We start from the raw sequence: 21,604 nt of genomic DNA on the forward strand, positions 1-21,604 counted from the left end.
AAGATAAATAAAAGGCTTATGGGTGATGTAAGTGCTGAACTATGGGCTTGCTTCCCTATGCAGTGGACATGCCTAGATGTTTTTCCTCTGATTCATGAAAACAGTTGGATCGTAAGCAACCTGCGTACTGATCTGCAGGCAAATCTTAAAACATTGGTCGGTCCCCAAAACACTTTCAGCACACAAGGAACAGCATGAAACAAAACAGTGTTGTTGCCCCCTCCCCTGTACCTCTTAAGCATTAATAGGTCTGCATCATCTTTCACTCTCACTGGAGGGTGTGAACCCTGGTACAGTCATGCTTTCCATTCTATGCTGAGAAGAATAAAAGTACATTTGAACACTGTGTACTGTCTGAATTATTAGGTTATTAAAGAGAGAAAGAGACACGGCAGTGGAAAAAGGATGCGTGTTCAACTTCACATTCTAAAAAGAAAGGTTTTTAAGGATGAGGCATATGTCTATAGCAGCAGTTCAGGAAGGATACACACAAGCCATCTTTTTACATAAATGGTCACGGCCAGGACTAACCAGATGCTTTGTAACACACTTCTATTCTGAAAAGTTGTATTTACAGCCAAAAACCTTTGAGCTTAATGTGAACAAGATCTTACACTATCCTTTTTAGAAAAAGGGAGTAGTTTTGGGCCCAGATATCAAGACATTCCACATAACTCATGAACACTATTCCCTCACCCACCCCTGGATAAAGATTCTCAAACCAAAGATTGCTACATTTGTTCTTGGAAATTCTACCAGCACAGTAACTAGAAGTCCTAACACACATGAATACGTTTTCTGTGCCAGAGATTCAGACCATACTTCCAGCATTTTATATCAGGAACGTATAATCTTTAACTGCCTAACATGCAACGATCCAATGGAGTCCGACTAAGCACAAGTGACAAACACTTTTTGTACAAAACAGATTTCCTTTTTATTTCAGCTGGGGCTCTTAAGAAAGGTTAGGCTGTACTGAGTTATTAAAATCCTGCCTTTTTTCTTTATTCAGCTTTACACAGAGCTGCAAAGTAGGCTGTCAGAAAGAACACTGTACTGTCTTCTTACGAATACCTCACACAAACACCATATTACATAGCAGGAAGAATCTTTTCCCTGGGATGACATGGAATAGCTGAGGTGCCCTGGCAGTGTCGGGTGGCACAGTCCCTCCACACCTACTACTTTTTCATCTTGTTGTGTAGAGCCTTGTGTAACTCCAACCTGCCCTCTGCCCACATACAGGACATGGACAAGATGAGGACACAAAACTTACCCTAAAGGCAGAGTCCAGTCCAGAGTTGGACTCCGTGTGGCTCAGGGCTGAGCCCTGCCAGTGAACTCTCCAACATGCACTTGTGTGGCAGCTAGACAAATACCTCTTCTCTCCCTGCCCTCTAAGAAATGGACAGTCTGACCTCATAATAGCTGTTGTTTCTAAAACTTGAACCCAATTTATCTGCTACAGTAAAATAAGAAGAGAAACTAAGAGGATGGGGAGGAGAAGGAAACCCTCTTGTTTCAAGAATAACATGGGGATAAATTAGTCAGCTAGAACTCATCTCCTGCCTTTCTTTGTACATAAGGTAAACAGAATTCAGTTCACATCAAGTAGGTGGTCTGTGAGCACAAAGCATATTAAACCATGGATGTGAACAGGCAAGCAAACTGGAGAAGCAGATCAGGAGGGCTATGTCACCTCATTGCAGGCACGCTGCTAGCCTAGTAGGTATTACATAATATAGAATGAAACCCCCAAACTCTGCTTCACTGATGTGCCTTCCCATAGAAACCTAATCTTTGCAACACCAACATCTGCTTAGCAGAAGGACAAGTACACAAGTATGTATAAACGAGTATATACACAGAATATCAGATCAGATAGTCTATCTCAACTTGTAAAGAAGTAAACGTAAGTAGTTAAACAAGTACTATTTTTAGAGATGTTTGGAGAGCGAGGGCAGTACTCTTTGCTATCTAAATATCTAAGTCTCAAATTCCTTAAAGTAGGCATTGCTGCTTTTTTTTTTTTCCAGGAAAAATATCTCCTTATGCACTTCAGCTGTGCAGAGAAGAAAAGTAAAGAAGTTTGCATGTAGCTTTGAACAGATGTGTTTATAGACACAGAAGAAGAATAACATAACCTTAGAGCTCTGTAGCAATTTTTCTATTTGTAATGTTTCTGGATATTAAGTTTACAGTTCGTGCAGTTTATTGCAGTTCTGTGGGGTTAATTAAAATCCTTCTGCAAAATCAGATAAACAAGAGGGATGGGGGAGGGGAAGTGTGCATTTTATGTACTCTCTATTCATCTCAAATGAAGTCTGTCCCATGTATACAATCAAACATCTGTGAAAAGTCTGCACTTCAGCCAGGGCAATTGCTCTTTGCATTCCAGATTTGGTAGCTGGTTTTCTTCCATTTGTTGCGTACGTTGCATGCACACATATGTGGTTTGGGCATGCTTTTCACAAATGAAAGATAAAAGTAAGATAGTTTACATGATATTTTGTTAATACAAAAGCCAAAAAGCCTTCAGTTCTTACTATATAGATAATATCTTAGAAACTTTTGCTTCAAGATTCTATAGGAATTTAGAAGTAACTATTGCAAGTCATACGTAAAGTTATATATTAATATAAGGACTAGTATTTAAACCATATTTACTCTCCACATATGTGTAGAATCTTCTAACACATGATCCAAAAGCAATTAAATCAATTAAAGAATACCATGTGGATTTGAACCAGCTGGGTCAGAGCCTTACACTGTGAGCAAGAGGCAGCTTACATTTCACTTCTCAGCAATCCTCCTTTTTAAGGAAAGATGGTCCCATGGTTTTCTAACAGCTCATATTCCTCCTGTCTCTAATGAAGACCAGTTTGTTTGAACCTGCCTGCTTCTCTGCGCATCTGTTCAGTAGACAGATGCAAAGAGCTACAAGGAATTCTACCTGTTCTGGTCTTACTAGTTAAATTCAGGTTGTGCCCATGGATGGCAAGGGTTCCACATCTACACTCAGTGCACATCACTGCGCTGTGCTAAACAAGAACAGAGTAAAACATCTTCACTGGTGTGCAAGTCAGTTGTGCAGTTTAAAAAGTAGGTAGCGTGTGAAAGAATTATGGTAACATAAAAGCAGCTATTTTATAATGCATTTTGAATACTTCTACCTGGAATAAAATACTTTTTTTTTCTTCTTATCAACACAAGGAGATAGTTTTTCTTAAACATTTTTAAACGTTATTTTTGATAAAGTGTTCTGCAATAAGATGTGGCAATTCCCTTGATCCCACAGGAGACAACCACATTCTAAAATGACACCACAACTATTATGAGAATCTTCCCCTGTTAGCAATCTCTTTCCACAGTAGCACAAGTAACAGTTCAACTGTCCAGGATCTCAAATAATAAACAATAGTTTTGGTACTTACACAATTACCAAGTAAGTAGGCTGCAGCAAAATAGATTTTTTATGAGCTATTAAAATAGCTCCAAGTGACTTGGTTATTGCTTTCAATATTATTGTGAATTTTATTTCCACTATTTCTTGAGCAATCACTGCATCTTTTGGAACATTTTGCAGCTCAGAGCCAGAGACAACACTGGATCAACTCTCCAAATTCTCTACAGCACCAAGGCACACGATCACCTGTACCATATGTAGTATTTTTCCACAGCTCAACGTTCACCTATTAAAAAAAAAAAATGTAAAGTTACATTTATTTTTCTTCAACAAACACCCTTTGGAAGTTTAACATTTCCTACTAAAATTATGGATGCAATTTCAGCTTTTGAGAGCTACATCTTTCTCTATATTACACATACTGACTGCACAGCAAGTCAGAGCCCAAACACAGCTTGTCAATGCAAGTATCCAGAGCCAAATCATAACCTCCACTTCAAGGTGTGGAGCAGATGAAAGGATTAGAACATGTAGTATACTGTCAAGAAATCTGTCAGAGGGAGAGATAGATCTTCACTGTTAAGCAGAACTTCGCTCTGCTTCTCACGTTCCCAGAGCACTGCGCACTTGGGGATTCCAACGGCGAGGTGCAGTTGGCTGGGGTGGAAGTGTTGCTGGAGAACGCTGGCTCTGCACAGCCAACTTCCTTGACAGTCATAGAAACGGTCTGCAGGAGAAACCCAGAGTCAACCACAATGGTGCTTTTTTTTTCCTCCTCACACAAACTTACAGCTCCATGGTATGCGCAAGGAAGAACATGAAGCTGTTCAGTTAGGGCACTATATTTTGGATGGGACAATCCCATGCATACTTTGATACCTAGAGAATTTCCTGAGAGATTATGAAACAATTAATTGGCCAGAGATCCACTCCTGGGCCCATTCTGTGGGATGGCAAGCTTTTTTCCCCTCACCATGTCTGAATGGAGATGGATAGAAAAGCAGTTTTCTTCCCACTAAGGGAAGGTTGACAGCTTTTGAGATTACGAGTTTTCCAAATAAGAGTTCTGTGCGTGATGCATGTCTAATGTTGTTTTTGCTTGTTGGTTTGACATCTTTCTTGTTTTCTCACTTCTGTTCCACAATTTCCTACAGGAAGGAGTGAGATGGAAAAAGGTTGGAGAAGGAAGAGAGAATGAAAACAATTCTCCAATCTCATCCATTTTCAATTTTCCTTTTTTTCTGTTGCTTAACAGGAGAAAAGATGGAGATGTGCAAGTGTGAAAACTGCCTTTTCTTAACTGCTACAATAACCCAGATGTAACCTAGAATAATGTCAAGATTCAAACTGTAAAGTACAATCCATTAAAGTCACAAAATGCAAATAATGACAGAGTTTTTGGAATTCCAAGATTACTGTTAGTGCAAGGTTAAACCAAGCTCCAAAAGAACTATAGCAGCAGGAAAAAGAAAGCTTATCAAAAACATTAAATAACATGAAAAAATAAAGGGAACTTTTCAACTTTGCTGACATCAGATGGAAATATTTCGGTGAAGAGAATGGGGGAAAAAAATCAACACAACTAAGAAATCCTTCAGCTTTACAATCACAGTAGACTGATGCAGCAAGCACTGCAATGCCGTAAGGGATTAGAACTTCATGCAAGGAAAGAGTGATGAAATTACAATGTTCTGAAGTGAAACAGAAGAATTAAATGGAATTTGTGACAGAAATGTTTTTAGAAAATATTTTTTGGGGAAAAAAGTATTTTGGAATGCAATACATTGTCTTTTAGACTAATTTCAGAAACACTGACAACATTTGGTGCCTAAAACAAAATGAAAAATTACTTCTGTGGTCATGAGTGCAAACAAGAACTGGAAAATACAAGGTGAGGAAATAAGTGAAACCAGATGCAGGCAGTTTCATGGTAAGCAAAAGGACCTTCAGGTTCTTCTAATCAGATTAATTCTGATTTATACTGGTTTAGGCTTTGGCAGCAATATCAAATTACCTTAAGAATCTCAATTATAAGAAGTGCTAAAATCTCTACTGTTAAAAACTGAGAATATTGAACTTGAGTTGCTAAAAAGGTTTGAGACCTCCCTCAGAAAAAGCCCATCTCTTGCAAAATTAGTTGTCTGAAGGATTCATAAAATGCTTTCAAATTTGCTAAGATGAGGCTTTTTTTTTTTTTTTTTTTTTAACCTAGAGGTAAACAGTTCTATAGAGCTGCTGAGTGATCAAGACACAAAACCAAGGGCTATTGAATTAGGTGTTAGACTGCTGACTTTGCTTCCTGCCCTTATTCTGTAAGGCACAGAGAAATAAAATCCTTCTGGTAAAACTGTAGCTAATCTTTAAATAAACATTATATTTTTAAGTGATGTTGTATGATGATGTGGAAATCATTGGTATGATCTATGAAATACACGTAAGGACTTCCTGCACTGCTCACTTGATCTTTCTGTCAGAAACTACTGCACCTTGCTCAATTCTGCATCTTAGTATTCTTTGCACTGTTCAAAATTAGCTCAAGATTAATTAAATCCTTTATTTCAGCAGTGATTTGTCTGTTGAGACAATCTTTTTTAACTAGGAAGTATAGTAGGCTAGTACGTAAAAGGCGTTTGTCTTGGGTCTGTTCTGCATACATGCTGTTCAGTGGAGAGTATTGCCTAAATATTCAGAAAACAACTGTAGAAACAAACTCAACCGTTCTTCGTCAAGTTCCACAGGACATCCAGCCCATCTGCAGAGTGCAGGTATTTGAAGACCCTACCTGTTCCTGCTGCAGCTAGACAGGTCTTTGACAGGTCTTATTACTTCACCATGTTTTTAACACTCCCTTGGAAATATTTCCCTACAGAGAATCCAAAAGCATTTGAGATGCTCTCTTTTGCTTTGCTTTCTCTAGTAGCCTTGCCTGTGAGGCCATCAGAATCACTACGAAGGGTCTCTTAGCTCATAGGAAAACAGGAGAACTTCCCCATGCCATTCTAAAGAACAGTAATTACCTGTCATATTCACAGCAATCAGAAAACACATACAAACACAAAAACCACAGCATTTTAAACCTTTATGGCAACGCACAGGGTTGTGAGATGTTGACACAAACCATTCTCACACTTCTCTTCATGACAGTTGTCATCCTTAACAAGGTCAGCAATATTTATCAGAGTGTTTCTTTCTGTTAAAGAAGATAAAAGGACTGAAAGTGACTGGAGGTGGAGTGAGATGGAAGAAGACAAGTCCGTAGACTAAGCAAAATATGAAGGATTCTTATATCTCTGTAACAAAAAAGGCTTCAAATGCGTCTGTTCTATTGCAGACATTCACATTCACTTGTCTACACCATTTTGTTTGGCTGAAAACATACAGCAGTGTGTCATGGGAAAGAGGAGCACTTACAAAGCCCAGCTGTAGTGTAACAAGGTGAGTCATGATCCAGATACGTACTGCTGACAGTCACACACCTCTCTTCAGAAATACCAGAACACCGAGCAGCAGATGAGAACTGCAGTCCCGTAGGTGCTGAAGAGTAGAATAAACAGTAAGTCAGTCAGTAGTACATGGCAGAAGAAATCCGTACCAGTTCCTCTCCTACTTCGTTTCCCATGGACACATTTTCATCCAAGGTCTGATGCTACTTAGAAAGTTTCTGCCAGCTCATCTTGAGTAACAGCACTCAGCTTGAAATGGGGGAAAAAAAAGAATTTCCCTGATGTTGAAAGCTTTCCAGAATGCCAACATTAACTATTGCTGAAGCAGTGCCCATTTCTTACTGCTATGTCCCTTTGTACCTTTTTAAATATCTATTCTCTCATAAGGGTAAATGGTCAAAGAAAAATAAAACTACATCCATATTCCTGGGTACAAGCTCACACTATTCCTAATCTTGTCACTGCTGCAATCCCTTTAGCTTTGGAAAAAGGGATCCTGGACGTGCTTTATCACAAAAAGCTGATTAGATAAATCCGGGCTGTTTGGTTGTTTATATGGTAAATTGCTGAAACATTTCCATCTACTGTGGTACATTGCCAGTGCTGGCTCACAACATGAACGTGAACGCCAACTCTAGCTCACTCACTCTCCCTTCTCTGTATTTATTCAAAGCATTATTCCTCTACCTTCCTGTTCTCCCTGTGATTGTGGGTGCTTACTCTCACATGACCCAGAAGCACAAAAGCTATAATTCTTGCTATAAATCTTGCTCTTCTGTAGCATTATCTTTTTTTTTTTTTTTTTACATTCAGTGGGTTTGGCTTTTTTTTTTTTTTCCGTTCTGCTTTGCTGGTTTTTTATGTTGGTGGTGGTTGGTTGGTTGCCTTTTTTGGTTTATTCTTTTATGAATTTAAAAGGAAAAAATGCTTTGTCAGTAACTACATTTCAACAAGCTTGCATCCAACTCCAACACTGTTTTTGGTGCCAGTATGCTGCTTTAGCAGTCAATAATATGCTCATTCAGTTCCTAATCAAGGATGACAGAAAACATTTGCAATCAAAGGAGAAGCATGCCACGCCATGTAATAGGAGATATGGAGCTTGTTGTGCAGTCACACAGTTCTAATGAGACTTACAAAAGTATCGGCCAAGAATGAACACTACCCATTTTTCATGCACCAGGAGTTGTTATTAGAGTTACAACGTTCAAAGATAATGCTGACCAAAAATAGCATGGACTTCATGTTCAAGCCAGAAAGCCTTTCTCAAATCATATCATACAAAAAGAAAATCATTTCAAGATTATTTTATAACAGCCTACACCCTGAAACGTGACGTGATAAAATTGATATATGTTTTTTGCAACATTCTCAAAAAGTAATACGTTAGAGGAGCTTAAGCCACCAAGCTGCCTTCTTGGTACCACAATAAATTGTGCAGCATTGTGCCCCACTCAGGCTTACAATAAGTGTCACTGACAGAAAATTGTGGTAAAAAAAAGCCATTCCTCTGCCCACACGACTTGCTTAAATACTGCAAATATGTTTGTTTCAAAGAACAGCACTAACCTTTTAATTTTGCCTATGAAACTACCCCATGTTTTAGGCTGACTGACTCTTTTCCTCATCTTCAACAGATGTTAAATGCACATTCAAATTCATCTCCTTCCAGGAATTTGTCTAGATGTCATTAAACAAAGGAGACAATTTTGTCACAGCTGGACTTTGTAAGCATTAGCTGTGTACAGCAAAAAGAAATAATGATTCCAAGGCTTATATGCAGACATTCTGGAACCTAAGTGCAGGCTAAACTACTTTAACACTGTTCTTGCAATCTCACTGTATTTCTTACAGTTATCAAAATGGCTATAATTCTCTTAATCTCTTTAAATTTATGAGCGCTTTTCTCTCTCTAGTGTCTTCCCTTGCGTCTGTGTTTGTAAATCATCGCAGAATTCTACTTCAAAGATGGGTTGAGTGAACAACTCCAGAGATCACGGATCTGGTAATCACAGAATCACAGAAATAATAACTGCAGGGACTCCGGGAGCTTCCATTTCTCCTGCACCACAGCATGATCAGATCCAGGTGACAGGTGCCAATTACAACAGTAATTAAAATCCAAAGTGACAAAGACTTCACGCTCCCCTAGCTGTACATTATCCCTAATTAGGCATTAGCCAAAACTAAGCAGAATTTATCTTATTGCAATTCAAGCTCTTTATTTTGCTATCAAAATGGGAAAATATAATATTCATTTCTGTTTTGCAGTGATCTTCCAGGTATCTGAATGCATTAATGAAGGAGGGAGTTTTTGTTCCCTCTCAGAGAATTTAGCTTTTTGAGAAAGCACCGTCACTGCTTGACAGTGAATTTCCAAATGCATTCAGGACAGCTCTTTCTATACCTAGTATCGAGTAGTGACTGAATATGAATGACATACTTGATCACAACCACACCAGAATTTTAGGTGACACGATTCTTTCCATTCTATGACATCAAAAAATTAATAACTTCTATCGTGTTTTTATTTTGGCTTCCTCATTCTCCTTTTATGCAAGTCAGAACAGCACTGTGTGATAGCACTGCAGGGACTCTGGGAGCAGCTAGTACACATACGATCAGGAGAAGCTGCAAAGTCTTTTCATTTACTTTCTGTTCTTTCAGTATTGGCCAATAGAAGCAGGATAGAGCAATTGTGGTCACCAGAGAATCTTATGCCCAGAGTACCAAAAAAAAAAAAAAAACAAAAAAAAACCCCCAACATTTGTGAAGAGCATTAGTATCTAATTGCTTGGCATACTTTGCAATAGCAGTTTAACATACGTGAAGGAATGGTGACAAATACATACTCATGTATTTCTCACTTCTAATCTTGCTGCACTATGGTTTATGATGCATGCAATTCTAGGAATGTTAATGGCCTTCAAGCTTTCCAAGAACCTAAGCAGCAAGGAATCCTTGCCCTGACTGCAATTCAATGCATCAGATGACAGCTCTCTGACAATAACATGCCCTTACCATATCTGTGAGTGTACACCATGCAAGGAGTAAAATTGTTGTCAAACTCTTAGCATTGAGATAAGTTCAAGTAAGATATCATATTTTTCAAATCTCTAAAACATACCATCTTTAGCCTCCATTTCATTCTAGCATGAGAGAACAGATCACTTTTCTAAAAAAATCCTTACAAAAATTAAAAATCAATTGCACTCAAATGCTGGTACTTGGAAATTAATGCGAGTTCCTACACAGCAGACCCAACCTGCAATCTTTACTGATATGCTTTTAAAAACTGAGCATCTTGCTGCCCTAATACCTTGTGAGGCTTTAGTCCAATTTAGTAAAATAAATAATATCGGCCTGAAAACATAAAGCATAAATATTGTGTAGAGTTTAAGGAAATCCTGTTCCAAGAAAGACACTTTGTATTAGGATAAAAATTTCTGATATTAAGGTCTTTCAGTAAGAGCTTGCACAATGCTGAATGGACTGGTAAGTAAATAAATGTCTTTAAGGGTGTCCAATCCTCTGACTTGCTTGAGCCACATTGAGTGACAAGAGATTGCCTTGGACAGCATATAAAATACATAATATACTTAATGTATGTAGGTAATAAAACTTTTTTTTTATATATAATTTTTAATTAAAACAAAAGGAAGGCAGCAACAAAAACATAAATCTAGTGGGTTGGACACGCATACACTAAATACTAACACAAGGAAGAACTTATTTATTGTCAGAGTGACGGAGCACTGGAACAAGCTGTCCAGAGAGGCTGTGGAGACTCCTCTGCAGATATTCAAAATCCACCTGGACAATTTCCCTGTGCAACTTACTGTAGGGATCCTATTTAGCAGGGTGTTGGACTCAATGATCCCTAGAGACCTCTTCCAACTGCTATGAGTCTGCAACTCTGTAAATAAATGTTTGCCCTGTGTGCTAAATTCAGGGAAGTTTAAGTAGGTACAAAGATTTGCGTGCAACACTAATAGAAATACCATCCCCTGTGCTTTCAGATGGGATTTTGAAATACAGGAACCACCACGCTCAAAGCAGGCTGTGGTCCTTTCAGAGCCACTATGGTTCTTCTTCCCACTGCGCCCAGCAATAGTGCTTCAGAGAAAAGACCAAAAATTCAACAGTTCTTTTTGCCTCGCTGACTTCTGGCAATGACAAGTTTTACTGGTTTATTGTTTCACAACTCAGGCATCAAAAAAAAGAAGAAAACAACTGCAAAATGCTGCTTTCTAGACTATTTAAATGCTTTGTCTGTGTGTTACGGGAGAGGTAAATGGAAAAACAGATAGACTTCTTCAAAGCACACATCTCAAAGGCACCAGTCAGGACTCCTTGCATCTCTTCAATAGAAATAGGCCTGCTTTCTTCTCACACATCCTTCATTTTCAGAGTGACCTACATACAAAGTTTGTTTGCTCCTCTGATCACTGCTTCCCATTGAGCAGATAATTTTACTGAGTCATTAAAAAATACATTTGGTCTTTTCTTGAGCTTTATAGCCAAGTTACAGCTGACTGGATAACATTAGTCTTCCTACAGCATGTTGCTGAGCACCTGACAAGCATTCCATCTGTCACTATAGTGCCTGAGCCTGTGATTTCACGAAGTCTTCCAAACCTTTCTCTAATGCTACTGTTTTCACAAAGCATTTTTAAAACCTGTATCCCAAACGTCAACCCCCCATCCATTGATTTCTTCACAGTGCCCATAGAAATCAAGTTCACAATAGCCATCAATACTAGTCCTGAACATCTGTTACTCAATTCACTGTCAGCTGCCTTCATCCCATAACCATGTGGCATTTATGAAAAATAATATATACTGCTGAGGTTTGCAGTCAAAAATCCATCTCCACTCCTGACAAATTCAGAACTTAAAGGAAGTTCAAGCATAATTATTTTAACACCTGAGAAAAATAAATTTAGTTTCTGCAACAAGTGTAAGGGCAATCACTCCCTCTCAGCAGCTGCTTCACTGGTTCCCTGTTAGCCAGCAGGGCTATGAAGTGCTTTACAGATACATCTGCAATTGTCCTGCTTTACTCCTTTGATTTAAGGTGGTTTTCTTCATGGTATTTTCTCTCTACTCTAGTTTACACTGTTTTCATGTTGAGAGTGCAGAACAGCACACAACTACAATCTAGCTACAGAGCATGCCAGATCAATGCCAAAATGGTTCTGAACAGACTGTCCTTGTGTATGCTGGCAGCTAACCCACATTCACCTCTGATTCAGCTGCAGCGTTGCTGACACTTAATATCAGTAAGAGATAATTTTCCTAGCAGAGACTGTTTTTTTCTTTGCCAGATATTAAGCTTGTGTCATTCATCAATACCAGACAAAGCCACTTTGCCATGGAACTTTTTGGAATAATTTCCACTGGAAGGTATTGTGCCTCTCACTGTTCAACACTCTGATAAGAAGAGAATGAAGCAGAACGCCAGATTCCTGAACGGTATATTTCTACTGATGGTGCTGATGTGGCCTACACAAGATCATGGAGCATATTTTAAATTCACATCTTTCATTTATGTGGTGTATTGTGGTCATCTTCACACTAACATGACCCGGAAAAGCCCCTGAAATTAGAAGTCAAACCTCTGCAAGCGCACAAATCTTCTGAAAATTTGTAGTCAGACAAGAGCCAACCTGCGTTCACATCCAAAGATCATTTATATCATACTGTTTGGCATAAGCCCTCATTATTGTTCTGGGTGTGATCACAGCAAATATTATACAACAGCAATGAAATAACCAGCTTCTGTTCCTAAACTAAATGAAGCTAGTTATTTTGTGCACCCTACTTATTTGTAATATCAGCAAGTCAGGGTCCAATAATTGGCAGTTATCTGGCAGAAACAGCCATTTCTAGTGTTAGTTGTAATTCTCACTCAAATGTACATTTCGGGTTTCAGAAACCTGTATCCTAAAGCTAGCATCAGTATATTCCTTTCAGCATTTACAAAAAAGCCCTATAATTCTCTTACCTTCAATATGATGTATTTGTCTTGCCTTCTAACTTACCATCTACCTACACATCTGTAACTGAGCAGAAATCCAGAGATCTGCATTTAGATCCATTACAAGTTTTCTAAGCCCAATACACGTGTAAGACTTTGTACCCAAACCTGTAAACATTTCAAGAAGATCTCTTTCAGCTGATGTACAAATATTCTGGTTTCTGTCCTTTTCCATAGTTCCACTCCACTAGTGAAACAATTTTTCCTCATATACAACAAGGAAGAGGGTGCATGTATCTGCTTAGCTGATGAAACTGTCATGGAAAGAGTCCAATTGGCAGAAACAAACTTTCCAAGACAGAGATATCTGTTCCTTAACAGCTGGACTGCAATTACCAGACATACTTTTCAGATGTTTCTGACCTGCAGAGAATCATTAAAAAAAGCTACAGAATCAGACATTCTGTATTAGTTTAAGTTTTTGGAGAACTTCTAAACATTAGGAGTACCAGTGGTGTAATGTCAGCTCCTTGGAGCCTTGAGAAAGACAACCAAGACCCACAGTGCCAGACTGGTAACAAATGAAAAGTGAAAAACACAGTACCTAAAAGCTGATAGACTACCTAAGCAAATTAAGAGCAGCCACAGACAGGCTATTCTTATTTTAAATCTAGGAAAACATGGCACAAAGGCTTAATCATCTGCATAGCTCTCTGGAAAGCAAACCTGAGTGAGCCAAGCTCTTGATGAGCACTATAACAAATCATCGCCCCCCAAACCAAAGAGTGCAAGCTATTATGTAATTTCATTTTTTCTTTACTTCAATACAATTCATTATTTCCCTTTGGAAGGAAGTGTTGGAGATGACCCAGGGCAAACAACTACCTATTCAAGAGGCTCTGTGAAGGCCACTGGACCACTTCTGCCACCTCTTGGCCCAAGCACAACAGTTCAGACCCAGCAGGCAAAGCAGCAGCCCAGGGACAGCTTTTATGACTGCTGAAAATACATCGATTCCTTAAGATTCTGACGCTGTGTGTTTTAACACCAGAATTAAGTTTGTATCCCCAAATACACGCGCCACTTCTTGGATTCGGTTTCTTCTTCTGGGGAGAAGCACGCATCAAACCAAACACTGAACCACATATTCAGTTCACCACAACATGGAATTATTTCCCTCTGTGTTTCAATGTGAGAAAAACGGAAGCTGATTTTCAGCTTTTACAATCTGACAGAGGTATTCCCCTCACCCCCCGTTTTGTAGCTTTATAGCGGAGGATTTGCAGGTGTGTTCACACCACAGTTCCTTGGAGCCTTACATTTCCTGTTAATTAACTGAGTTTCTGCCATGGGAGAAGACATTCTCCAATTGAGAAACTTTCTAAAGAATCCCATGCATTTCTAAGATCAATCCCATGATTCTAGAAGACAAGCACTATGACTAGAGTAATTATTAGTTCTGTATCTCTTTTCCTAATAGATTCTGAACAGGTTTAAATGGCTTTTTTTCAAAGTGCTATCAAATGAAGAACTTCTAAGGTTTAGTTTGCTGTGGTGTTTTTGTCAGCAGAATCAGATCAGCCCAAGCAAAGATAAGCTTGCACCTAAACTGAATATATTGCTGCGTCCCAAACCTTCCATAAAGTGTTTTTATTAGGAAGTACGTCAAACTTGTCCTGTTCTTCAGTACTTCAATTCAAGGAAAACACTGAGAGTTTTAAAGAAACCACTGCCTTGCAAGAGTGCAAATTCAATGTTATCACTGGGAGACTTATAACCAGAAAATCTGAAATCTGCTCAAGCTTTGAGCTTGATCTAGATTTTCTGTTCTATAAAGCTTTCTCTCTTCAGCATATAGCATTGTATGAGGCAAATCTGCCATAACAGATTGAGGAAAAAAAACAAATCAGCATGCACTGACATTAGAACACACATGGAGAACGAAGGCATGCCAAGTTAGCTTCCTTATCCAAATTTGTCACAGCTGCTTGGATATTTTCAACTACAGTGACAACAATAAAAAAAATCACGTTGAAATTAATTGAGTTACTGATTACTCAGACTTTAAAAATCCACTACTGATAGATCAGCAAAAGTTATTTCAAAGGGAAGGGGAAAGCATGAAGGAAGAACTTTTGTTATAAGATTAAAAAATAGTTCTGAATTGTTCAATTTTTTTTTTTAAGCATCAGCTCAAGCCTTGAAAGTAATCGCCTAGGAGGAGTTAGGGAAGGAAATAAGAAGGACTTAAGAAGGAAAACACAATTGGGAATCTTAATTCTTCTTCTCTTGACAACACAGAATAATTCAAAGATGTCAGGAGTTCATTTAGTTCAACACCTGTTCAAAGCATGATTCACTTGGACACTGGATCCAGTTGCTCTGGGAACCAGTTGCTGAGTCAAAAGAAGAAAAACAGCATCCACCAGTAAAACTGAATTAATTCAATTAAGTCCTAGGAGTAAGCTTAATTCAAGGAAGTACGTTCCAGTTTTGCTGTCATACTTGAACTAGAGATTCCCTAGAATGGAAAAAATATCTTTATCTAGCCAATTCAGACTAAAAAGCATGAGGAAAATTTCTTGCAGATACTATTCTCAAATGATTAACTTGTTTCACTAAGTATTATCACATTTTTGTGAGTTGTACTAGCAGTACCAAATATTATCTCCCTAAAAGATCACCAGGTAGAATTCTATGCAAGGAAATGCCTACTTTAATACAGAAGAACACTTGATAATTATTAATAGAAGCACTAAGTGCAGTGTAAGGTTAGTGTGCAGGACAGTGGGACAAAATACTTGGCTCTTCTCCCATCTTGACGACGTAATTAGTGTGCGATCTTGAACAAGCTCAAGTATTTAGAAGCAATTCAGTGTGTTTGGACTTTAAATACTGCGAAATTTCAGATGTTGGACAACTGGCACAGTAGGAGATACGCAGACTGCTGAAGTCACCTAACAGACAAGCCACAAATATCTCATGCATATATCTTCTGGAATGCCTCGTATTAATACCTTCAGTATTTAGGAAAGTTGGCACATTCATAGCAGCTTACTCTTTTAGTCTCCACCCACTCACTTCACAAGTATCTTTAAAATACCAATACTGAAAGTACAAATTCCACATTATGAGAGATTGGAAACAGCTCTCACATCTGTATCCAACAAGATTCTCCAAATACAAGAAAATAATCACGTATGTTCTTTACCTTCTTGTGTATTGCTTACTGGAGCATGCTAAATTCAAATAACTTTTTTTGCTTCTCTTTATTTCATCTCTGATGCTGGTCCAACCTTTGTCCTTAACAAGAGTAGAAGTTGTAATATGATTCTTGGCATTAGGAACAACTGTCACTACCTAAGAGTAAAACAATAATCTACTACCAAGCGCCACAAAAATTGCTTTGTGAATTTTTAGCAGGTACCTAAAAGACTGCTTGGCTCTGAGCAGTACAAAGATTTGCTGAAAAAAGAAACATAATCACTAAACTTTTAATTACACCTTGGTCTCCACATTATTTATTTTCCATTTCAATGGTTCTTACTGAGATTAATGCTCTGAGTCATATTTCATCTCTAAGTCTAACAGCTGGAACACACAAGCCCTTCCAAGGAAGAGTTCCAAAAGTTCACTGATGTTTTGCTCCCATGCGTTCATAATCTGCCTCTAGCCCTGCTCTTGGATGTCTTCCTCCTGAGCAGAATCAAGATTTTCAGAGAACCTGCCATGGCCTAGGCAGCAGTCAGTGAAATCACACAGACGTGCATTCTGTTGAACAAAACGTTCCAAGCATAAAAAAAGTAAACATGCTTTTTACTCCTCACCACCCCCACTCCAGTAAAAGATCTCAAGTTTTATAAGACAGCAGAACTTATAAAATACATGGAAAAGACATTAATATTCTACTATTAAACGCACTAGTGTCTTGCACATGCATTAATGCTCTTAAAGAGAAAAGCTAAAAGAATATTTTAAGAGTCAAGGGGAAAGCATTCATAGCTTCTTAAGAACTGTTTCTCAATTTGATTCTTACAAAGTCAGGACACCTTTACATCCCATTTCTTTTTCTCCTTTCTTTTCTTCCTTTCTTACTTCATTAAACACACACACACACACACACAGGCAAAAAAAACTAGAGTCTTCTGAAAGTTCTCTAAGACACAAAGTAAACAGAACATGCTTTTTCTCTAAATCTTGCAAAGGAAACATTTGGATGAGGAAGTGAACTTCTCTTTTGTGACAGTAAATAGGTGAGCAATATTTGAATGATGAAGCACAATTCAATATAATAACTAAAAATAAAAATAATGAAAAATAAAGACACATTTATCTAGTACAACGAGTTTCATGTCCAATAACAGGAAAAAAAACCCAAAACAACAGGGTTTACCTGTAACTGCTGGGAAAAAGAACTTGCTATTTTGTTCCTGGGGCAGAGCCCTCATGAAGATCACAGGACCTCACGTAGACATGTAGATACAGATTTTATAGTTACCATCCTGTTGATGTACCTGCTACTCCAAGAAATTACTCAGTTACTAGTTGACAAATGCACACAACATGAATTTTAATTCATTTTTGAAGCCTCCTGCAAAACTATGTACTTCTTGAATGTTCCCTCCTTGAATCTTTGCTTAGAAATTTTCAGGTAGGAGCTCTGGAATGAAGGAATTCACAAAACTAAGAAAATCCATAATGATGCAAGGGAGATCCTGCTGAGCAAACCAATCTCAGGACAAAAGGCCCTGCCTTTTTCTCTCAGCTGCTATGCCCCAGCAGCTGCTCACTGACAACAGTAGTGATTAGACTTACAAACCTTAGCTTTTCCTCTGCTAAATTCCTGCCCTCCTAAGTTGGTTCACAGAAAGCATTGCTACAAATTTGGTGAAGGATTTTAAAGGGTAGACAAAGTACACTGAAGTTAAAAGGGGTTGTAAAGAGAAGGGCTTAAAATCCTAAGAGAGTGAACTGCAGAAGCGTTGAAGTCAGTGCATTGAAGTTATGCTTGTCTGCAAGAAAACTGCAATGGCTTCAAGAAGTATAAAGTGGCATTTTACAGCCATTCTCCTGCTGCGCAGTCTCATGTGCCAAGGCCCTACTAGTTTTCCTCTATGATTATTCCAGTGTCCTACAAAGCCCTTCATATGCCTGTTTAATAATCCTGCTTAAGTTTATTAAATTCCCTGTCTTGGGTTATTCAACTCTTGAGCTTAGCCCCTGGTTCTAAACCAAAATCTTTCTCCGTAAGTTTTAGGAAACTGACTGCACTCCAGCACCAGCAAAAAAGAGAATATTCTCGCTTTGGTGGTTTCAAAATTGTTAAGCAGCAGCAGTAGCAACAACTCATATCACTCCTTCTACCTGGAAGAAGAGAGGGAAGCAATCATAATCCCACTGACAAAAGACTAAATTGCTGCTACTATCACTAGCAGAATCCTGACACATAACACATACAAAATCAGGACCACCTATAAGCACTGACTGCAGTATTTAAGCACATGCTTGACTAACATCCACACACAGGCTTTGTGGGAATGCAACCCAGTGTGAGCAGATGCGCAGTGTTCATACTTACGGCAACGTTTCACTTGGTACTTCTGGGGAAAAAATGAGAAAAACAGGCAAGGTTTATTATTTAAAATAGAATCTACAGTAATTTCAAAAGTCTATTCACAGAACAATATTGCTAACATTTAAAGAATAAACAAAAATTAATGGAGTATATTTCCAATCAGAAAATTTTCACAGTGCTTCCATAGACATCAGAGACAGAAAATCTTAAGGGTGAAATGTAAGGTACTGCCTCAGAAATAGAATTTATAACCTTAAAAAGAGGAGCATATGCTACAAAAGTTAGAAATGTAATTTCTACAGCATTTAAAGATTTCTTCTCACAAAAATTATAAAATGGCATTTAATGAAACAGAAAGAAGTGTGATCATTCTTAGTTGCAGCTAAACAATAGAAAAAAATTAAATCCCCCTAGATCTGAATTAAAGAACTCTTTTGGCCAATGTAAAAAGTAGGCTGAGATGCTAATAATTGTTCTGTACGAAACACCAAACACAACTGGCTCTGGCCGATTTTAAAAACATCACAAGAGAAGTTCCAGTGCTTCTACCTAATAAAAGATTAGTGACATCAGTTGAACAGTTAAGTTTCCTATGAATTTTTTTTTTTTTTTTTGTATAAGATGAATCTTTCAGCATTATGATCTACTTCTTTATAAGACAGATTCAGGTTGCTCTAGATTGCACTGTGAAGCATAAAGCTGCATTGCCTTTTGTTGGCAACTGCTTCATAAAATTATTTGAAATCCTGAGCATACAAAAGTATGCATGCAAACACATGAAAAACTTCCTGTCCATGTATGCATGTGCACAAGCAGTAATCAGTTTCTGACAGAAAAAGGACAGAAAGGAGCATGGAAAACCTTTTTGTCACCTCAGTTCCAAGGTTAATGTCTTTCTAGCTTAAAGATGCTTTCTCTCAGGTTCTTAAAGATGTGGAGGCTTCATGGCTGAAGGGAAAATTTTGAAAAGTGGATAAGTAATTAAAAAAAACAAACAAAAAAATCATTGAAAAACAGAATCCTTCTTTAATTTCTATTACTTTGAAGTGTAATCTGTTATCTTTCATACTTAAAAATTGTGAAGGTGTGGACCACTTTATGGATACCCCTACTACATGTTCCTTATTCTTACAAGAACAATTTGAGTGTGTGACTGATCCAGAGGCAACTTCAGCCTGACTGGATTCACCTGATGTACAAAGCTGCCAGAAGCATGTAGGCTGTCTATTTCTAACATGTATGATCAAAACATAGCAGTTGATGCAGTGGTAACAGAAGCTAAAACAGACTTTTAGCTTTTGTTTGGATTTTCTTAGCTTGCTAGGCTTCTGATCAGTATTACAGATGGAGAAAGGCCATTGAGTGGGACAAAACTGCATGAACAAAATGAAACACTTAATAAAAGAGAGAATGAGCTTCACGGAAGTAGGCTTATTCACTTTAACATACTTGCTTCTAGAAAAATAAAACAAAACAAAAAAGCAGCACACAAATGTTTGAAGCCAAGGAACTTGTACAGCTATAGAAATCAGCCATAGGCTACTCCATTGGTAGGAACAACTTTGGCATGATAAGTAGTGTATAATATATAAAACCTTAAAATAATATTTTAAGCAATCAAATAGAGTTCATGTAATTCTGTGGAATATAAAACAAGCAATTTTAGGGAAATTTAAAATTAAGTACTTGCCAGGTTTAATTTGTGAGCATCTTTAGAACAGTTACCAGTCCTAGCTAATGCTGTTACCCAAAATGCTATGGAAGAATAAGTAATTTTCTTTTGCTGTTTTTTGCTTCTCTCTAGAAGTAGAAAAGTATAATTCCATTATAGAACACCAACTCTTAACTTACTGTAGAGCCCAAGATTTGAAAAGGCTCCGGGGATACTTCACTGCTGCCTTCCAGTACTTAAAGGGATCTTATAAACAGGAGGGAGGCTCACTTTTTACATGGTGTGATAGCAATAGGCCAAGGGGAAATGGCTTTAAATTAAAAGAAGGGAGATTTCGGTTAGATACTAGGAGGAAATTTTTCACTCAGAGGGTGGTAAGGCCCGGCACAGGCTGCCCAGAGGAGCTGAGAGTGCCCCAACCCTGGAAGTGCCCAAGGCCAGACTGGATGGGTCCCCGGGAAGATGAGGTGGTGGATGGCTGCCAGCCCACAACATGGGACTGGAATTGGATGGGCTTTAAGGTCCCTTTCAATCCAAACCATTGTACGATTCTACCTAATTCCACTAATACCACTTTACATTTAAAACACCTTACTGACCTTCAAACCCTCACCTTCAGATAGCACAGGATCCCAACAAAGGGACAGAGATCTAATTCTTCCTTCCTGAAGAAGCTTATTTTCACGTTTCTTATTTCTCATATCCACAGATTGGTGAGCACAGTCCTGTTTGATCAGGCTCAAAACAGTTTAGTCGAAAGAAAAAGGATTAAGAAAGATGATGGGCACAAGGGCAAGAAAACAAATCAAAATTGCTCAGGAGTAGCTTCATATTTGCCTCGTTTGGAGAAAAAAAAAATTGCAATGCTTTCCTGTTTAATGTTAGTCATACTAGGAATGGAGATGAAGGATGGTAGGATTTCCATCTACAGGATAAACCACACCTCTGAAAGCTGCCAAAAAGCTTTCAGCCAGACTCCTTGGTTCCCATTCCTCCAAGGCTTAATATTGGACTTCCAAACCTTACTTTTTAAGGAATAAACCAAACAGACAACCAGAAGCAAACATCAAGTCTCAGTAGCTCAAGCCATCAAAATGAAATGCCTCCCACTAGTCATCACGCAGCTCTCCCCCACCCTACCCTCCCCCTTTTTTTTTTTTTTTTTTTTTTGTTAATCTTAAGGAATGAAGTACTTAACACACAATTAAACATCACTGCTGAATATTTGAACTAACACCCAATAGAGATTAGGGCAGCAATTCACAACTCCCATTGTTATTACTACAAGTTCTGTGCAGACTTGTGTCTGCATCGCCTACATCCAACTTCGCATTCTTGAGGTTTTCCCTGCTACAAAAAAAAGCTTAGACCTAACTTACTCTAAAGCATATCAAAGCTGAGACTGAGGGGATCATCACGGAAGATATTTATTTATACAGAAACCTCCTTGGCCCTTTTCAATTGTAGATCACAGATAAATTTTCTGCACTATTGTTTCTGCAAAGTTCTTATGAGAGAAAGAATTATT

General features: G+C 38.2%; 1 long non-coding RNA gene across 1 annotated transcript; it reads right to left on the bottom strand.

The window, feature by feature from the left end:
* Positions 1-912: 912 nt before the first annotated feature.
* On the bottom strand, positions 913-21,107 carry LOC128075251 (uncharacterized). Its single transcript, XR_008203707.1, has 3 exons — positions 17,223-21,107; positions 6,818-6,940; positions 913-4,554 (listed from the first exon to the last, which is right to left on the bottom strand). It is a non-coding gene; the product is annotated as an uncharacterized LOC128075251 (long non-coding RNA).
* Between the last annotated feature and the right edge of the window lie 497 nt (positions 21,108-21,604).

Source organism: Tympanuchus pallidicinctus, unplaced genomic scaffold (genome assembly GCF_026119805.1).
Source record: "Tympanuchus pallidicinctus isolate F22 unplaced genomic scaffold, pur_lepc_1.0 scaffold12, whole genome shotgun sequence".
In the NCBI taxonomy this organism is placed as follows: domain Eukaryota; kingdom Metazoa; phylum Chordata; class Aves; order Galliformes; family Phasianidae; genus Tympanuchus; species Tympanuchus pallidicinctus.